The following is a 6,544-nucleotide window of genomic DNA, read 5'->3' on the forward strand; positions in this document are numbered from 1 at the left end:
TTATTTGACTTGGTGGATTATTTTGGAGTCTTTCTTTTGCTTTCTGTTATGACGGATTGTGAAATGTAACTGTGGAGGGGCGATTGCATCGCATTCAGCGCAATCACAGGACACTTAGCCTGTGACCTCATATGAACCAACAACACTTCCACTTCCTCACACAGAAGGATGTAGCGATAAAACCAAAGTACCGTAAATTCTACCTCTACTTTTTTCACATGCTTTGAACTCTGCGGCGTAAACAAAGATATGGCTAATTTGTGTCTAAAAGAACTACAGTTCCCAGGATGCTTGGAGTGCAGATTCAGGAAGTAGTAAAGTGCACGCTAATATCACATTTTGAATTCTTATGCAGCGATCTGACAAATATTAAGTAAGTTGGATCAAGTGTAGAATTACCGTACTACGGCTTGGACTGCAGTTAAAAGTTGCTGTTTAAACTCCAATGGAAAAAAAGCGTCCCACGTGTCACTCATCGGGACTAACGACTGACGCTGAGAACACACACTGTAGGTAAGATTGCAAGGTTTATAGTGTCTCTTTTTCGGTAAATATCCCGTGTTAAAACATAGACGCCTGCGGCTCCTAAACAAGTAAGGCCTATCCATGTATAAAATGTTATTTCTCTTTAAATTTGATGGGTACAAATTATATTCAGGTTCGCTTAATAGTTCAGAATTTACAGTATAGTATACATGCTTTTTCCATGAACTGCGGTCAAATTTAAGACATTTACCCCGCGGTTTAGAAATGTAATGATTAGGTCATCAACTGACAGGAACTGACAGGTTTTTACAGCCACAAAGATGACAAAGTTTTTATTGATTTTCAGAATAATCCTGATCTAAAACGATTCCCACCATTTAATCTCTAATCTGAAGACTTAGAGTTAGATCCTATTTATACATTTACAGCACAAGTGTTACAAGCAGTATAAGAGTATAGAGCCCTAAAACAAGGGTGTCCAAAGTGCGGTCAGGGCTCGGGGGCCCATGAGCGGCATGCAGCTCGTTTACGGTTGGCCCCAAGGACCCCAGGACCCAAGCACAGGTAAAAGTCATTTCATTAATAAAGACTGTAGAGCGGGAAAAGGGATTCAGCCGCAGAAAACCTAAGAAGCACAATGCTCCAACCAAAGACAAACGCCACCAGCTGACCTAAATAATTCCAACACAAATTATCTGCGGGTGCGTGAAAGTGAGAAAATAAAGGTTGACAAAAAAACTAGATAGAACCCAACAGGAAGTATAACAAAACAAGAGCATGAAAACGGAACTAGGGCAGGAACAGAACACAAAAGCCAAACTGCCACACGGAGCGTGACACCGCAGCGCATTCTAAAAGTACAGTTAAAGAAGAAGACTGCAACAAAACAACAGAAACAGATCAAAAGGCGTAATATGTTCATTAAATAACACTATATTAATAACACTAATAACATGCAGGCTGTTTCTCCCTGGAAAAAGTTTGGATACCCCTTAAACAAAACTCTGTAAGCCCGTATTTAGGTCATTTTTGGCACAGCGTCATCTATACTGTACAAAGTTCATTGATGTTACTTCTGTGTGTGTGTGGGTGTGTGTGCTGCTGTGCACATGACACGAGCTGACATTGTTAATATTGTATTTTTTTGGTCCCACACAGATGTGGATACAGATAATACGATAAGACAGAAACATGGGCCAAGAGAATGTTTCGTGATTGGTGAAACACTAAATACATTTCTTACAAGCTAATTGTCCTATTTTCTGCAACTAAAGGACAGGAGCTGGTAAAGCAGTCACGAGGTCTTACAACATTTGGTGAGGCGATCACAAAAAGTTCTGTTTATGCCTCTAAGTGATGCATCGCCATAAATGGCAGTGTGTCAGGTAAGCTCGCTCATTTCCAAAAGCTTCTTTTTTGGCTATTAAAGCTCCTTTTAAACAATTGTAATGCTTTAATAGGGTGTCTAATATTACAATTCAATTATATTCCTTCAAAGAATTCGTAAAAAACAAGCTGGGAAAATATCGCTATCTAGCTTTCAGTTTTAAAAATGCGACGGAAAGCCTGACGTGACGTATTTGTGACAAAACGCTAATAAACGTCACTGCTTCAATGATATTCAATGAATAAATGTTCTTTGCTTCAATTCAAAGTACATTTGTGCTACACAAAGAAGTGTCAAGTTGAGTTTGTTTCCAAATAAGGAATACATTCACCATGAACAAAGTAATACATATGCAACATCACACATCTTTGAGATTAATTAGTAGTATTTTAGAAAAAACATCACAGAAGTCTTCTGTGTGATATGTCTGCCATCACTTTACTTTAAATGGCTCTGGTTCTTATGGAATATATGCATTTATGTGTGTGTGTGTGTGTGTGTGTGTGTGTGTGTCTTTGACATTTTAAATGATTATATACCTACTGTGTACTAAGTGCTCAGTAGGTCAGTAGGTCGGTAAAAAAGTAGACCAGCAATGGAATAGAAACACAGAAAACGCATGAATATATACAGTATATTTAATATATACTGTATATTTAAATAGATATAGTCATGTTATAGATGGGAAAGTCTATTATGGTGTAATGACTGAAGATCATTCATCAGTATGTTATATTACAACATATGTTTGTTTTTTTCCTGCTCATCCACTTCCACGTTTCTCAAAGTGAAATCATTCCAACATCAAAATCTTCATCTCATTCAGGAGCCAATGGCATTCCTTTTCAAATCATTCCCACATTTTCTGCAAAGTCCCTATTTTCCTCAGCGTTCCGATTGAAAATGAATGGACAATTTTTACAAGCTCCACATTTCTCAACCGATTCAAACAATTACAACATGAAAGCGTTGAACTTATCCAGGACATTAGGTCTGACGCTTTTACACATCTCGAATATTCCCACTTTTCCCAATATTCCACATTTTCTGTAACGCAAATTTTCTTTGATCCTAACGATTTTTACTACTCGCCAGTGGAGGAGCCAGTCATTTTTCATTGGGGGGGCCAAGATGAGACCATTACTCACATAGGGGTGGCAATAAGTTGATACCTGAAATGTCAGGATGGCCAGCGGGGTGGCCAGAGAGTGACCAGGGGTGCCATGGCCACCCCGAAGCTCTGCCACTGCAACTCGCATAGGCTATTTCTCAACCGATGCAAACCATTCCGAGAACAAAACATTCAGGCTATTTCTTCTACACATTCCAAGCATACCCGATTTTCCAGGAAATTCCACATTTTCAGTACAGCGTTTCAGTTCAGCTTCAGCTCTTCACTTTCAAATTTCCACATTTCTCAACCCATACAAACCTCTCCAGCATCAAAACGCGAAAGATAACGTTTTCCACTCGACGGAAATTTCCAGTATTCCCGTAATTTCACATTTTCTGGATAGCATTTCAGTTCAGCCTCAGCATTCATACGGAATTCCTACACAAATTGCCTTTTCTATGTATTAGTAGTAGTATCAACATGCTTTCTTTAAAAAAAAATCTTTGTGTTGTATTTAATTGTTTAATTCTACTTCTAGAATGTGCCAAGGGGCAATAAAGAACCAACAGGGGGCCGCAAATGGCCCCCAGGCCGCACTTTGGACACCCCAAAGTTAGCGTAAAAAGAGATGTATTTTGCAAATAAATGCATGAATTTGTGCTTTCTATAACTAAAACTGAATTGACTTGATGTGTGCGTGTGTGTGTGTGTGTGTGTGTGTGTGTGTGTGTGTGTACACGTGGACATACAGTATAATACATTTGGACATACAGTATAATATACATGCATCATACTAAAAGTTGAATTTAGTTAATATTTATGTAGTAAATATCAAAATGAATAATAAATGAAATAATTTTAAAACAATTAAAATGTTCTGATTAAAAAATATATAATGATAAAATATATGCATATATGTTATGTATGTATATATTCATATAACTTCAAATATGCAAAATGAATAAAATACATTACAAACACAAAAACATTTATTGAAGCATTATTTATGTATAACGTATATATTAAATCATAAAATGCAAGAAAAAATCATCTAGAATTGTACAACATGAGCATTTTTGTCTGTGTCCAGACTTTACACCCCTGTATAGAATATACACATTTATACATATTACACGTATGCATAGATTGTACACAAAAATAATAATAATAATAATACACGGACATATTATTTTTAAAAGTCAAATTAAATAAACGTAAAAATGTGAAGTATTAATAAATCTATTCTATGCTATAATAATAGCAAAATAAATGACAATGAATCTAATTTTTAGATTATTTTAATTATTTAAATGATGTAAAATGACAAAATTATGTGTATATATGTATATATATATAGACTACAAATGTTAAATTATTTTTTATAATTGTATATGTGTTTTTGCCTGTCCGAATTAAATCATTTTAAACTTAAAACATATGTAAACACAAATATTTACAATCATAAAAAATAGAAATCCATTCTAAATTAAATCAAAATTCCCCCCCAAAATATGTATTTATAGTATCTTATTTGTTCATCCTATTTTTAGACAATATATGCATCTGTGCTTGTACGTGTCCATACTTTCGTGACACCCTTTTATGAGCAGCAAAAAGACGGCGTGGACAAGACGTTGCAGACACTGGGAACTACTCAGGCTTCTAATTAACATTCGCTTAGTTTCTGCTTGCGTTTCTCTTTGGCAGACGCGTGACTCAAAAAAAATGTACTGATTGCAGAATAAAGTCATTTGGTAGAAATACGAGCGGCAAGAAGAATGATGTCCTTAATATGGTATTAATTTGTCACAATTCTGTTTGCCCGTTGACTTACCTGAGATGATCCTCGTGCGCGTCTAGCAGATTCCTCAACGTGCGAAAGACAAGCGGGGGGAAAAAAGGCAACAAAGTTCTTCTTCCACTCGGTTGGATGGTCTTTGTCTCTGTGAGTCTTCTCTCGTCTGTCTTAATTTACATAAATGACATTAAAAAAAGACTAAAATTTAAACAATGCTGTGTCCGTCCAAAGACAATAACGTGTAGTTTGAATAGACAACACGCCGTCTAAAAAGAAAGACGCCTGTGTGACCTTGTGAAATGGATTAATCATGTCCAATTGTGCACGATCATCGTCATCATCAATGATAGAGTCTCCAACAAGTCGAAAAGTAGAAAATAAAGTGCTCTAAAAGTCAAACATGTTGTTAGCTCGTCTTCGTTTGCAGACGAGGAGCGCGCGCGCGCGCAGCAAAATAAATAAAGTGTGAGAGAGGACTTCTTCTTCCTCCTCCTCTTCTTCTTCTTGTTTCTCTGCGAGCGGGAGACGCCGCGATGTCATCTCCTCCTCCGGTAAGAAGATGATGACACGCCAAGCGAGGCAGAAACGGACTACCGGGGATCCCCTGCTGCGTCCAATCCCGACGTCCCTGCCAGGCCGCAGCGATGTGCGCGTTTTCGCGGGGAACAGCGGCGTGTGTGTGTGTGTGTGTGTGTACGCTTGAATGGTAGATAGTGGTGGGTTGGGTCAGCCGTGACTTTCCAGGAGAGACAGCATCGTAGTCAAAGAGTGTTGTTTTTTAATGGCATAGTTGTTCTCCTTGTTGCCTGAACACCAGGAAAGCATGTGTTGCTACACCCATATTATTAGGTACACCTGCTGTAAAGCCAGGGATGTGCAGACTTTCTCCAGAATGTAGAAAGATTGACTGGTGATTCATTACACACGCTAATATCACTACAGTGTGGGTGAAGATATTAAATACAAAGCTGCTTTTTGGTATGTGAAAAAAGGACCATTATGGAATTATTACGGGGGGCGGGGAGTGGGAGATGGCTGCTCCAACTACACGACTTCCTACTGTGGTGCAACCCTGTTATTTCACTGGCATACTTCTATGAAGGCTTGACTTCACCAGCTACAGGATGTATTACACCGATGTTGCCCGCGTGTTGCGGAGCGGACCTGGTGACAACGGGAGTGTCTATTTTCCACATTCCAAAATATTCCTGGAATTCCACATATTCAAGCCCCAAAATTTCTACTGAAATTATTTATTTTTTTCCCCCCCACATTTCTCAACCCATTCCAGCATCAAAACATTCAGGCTAAGACTTTTCCACTTCCTAAAACTTCCCACTTTTCCCATAATTCCCCATTTCCCTCCACATGATTTCAGTTCAGCATTCACACATAATTTCTACACAAATTGACTTCTCTAGTTATCCATCCATTCATTTTCTATGCCGCTTATCCTCACTAGGGTCGCAAGTATGCTGGAGTCTATCCCAGCTGACCTCGGGCGAGAGGCGGGGTACACCCTGGCCTGGTCGCCAGCCAATCGGAGGGCACATATAGCTAAACAACCATTCACACTCACATTCATACCTATGGACAATTTAGAGTCACCAATTAACCTAACATGCATGGTTTTGGAATGTGGGAGGAAACCGGAATACCCGGAGAAAACCCCCGCACGCACGGGGAGAACATGCAAACTCCACACAGAGATGCCCAACGGAGATTCGAACCCTAATCCTCCAGATCTCCTGACTGCGTG

At 38.7% G+C, this 6,544-nt stretch overlaps 1 protein-coding gene across 4 annotated transcripts in view; it reads right to left on the reverse strand.

Moving 5' to 3' along the window:
* The window catches only part of tenm3 (teneurin transmembrane protein 3), a 247,966-nt gene extending 242,586 nt beyond the window's left edge, over positions 1-5,380 (reverse strand). For all 4 annotated transcript variants that reach the window (XM_054779774.1, XM_054779773.1, XM_054779772.1 and 1 more), the window contains exon 1: positions 4,822-5,380. The gene's annotated coding sequence lies outside the window, so the exon portion shown is untranslated. The remainder of the gene's footprint in view (positions 1-4,821) is intronic.
* Between the last annotated feature and the right edge of the window lie 1,164 nt (positions 5,381-6,544).

This window comes from Dunckerocampus dactyliophorus, chromosome 6 (genome assembly GCF_027744805.1).
Source record: "Dunckerocampus dactyliophorus isolate RoL2022-P2 chromosome 6, RoL_Ddac_1.1, whole genome shotgun sequence".
Taxonomy (NCBI): domain Eukaryota; kingdom Metazoa; phylum Chordata; class Actinopteri; order Syngnathiformes; family Syngnathidae; genus Dunckerocampus; species Dunckerocampus dactyliophorus.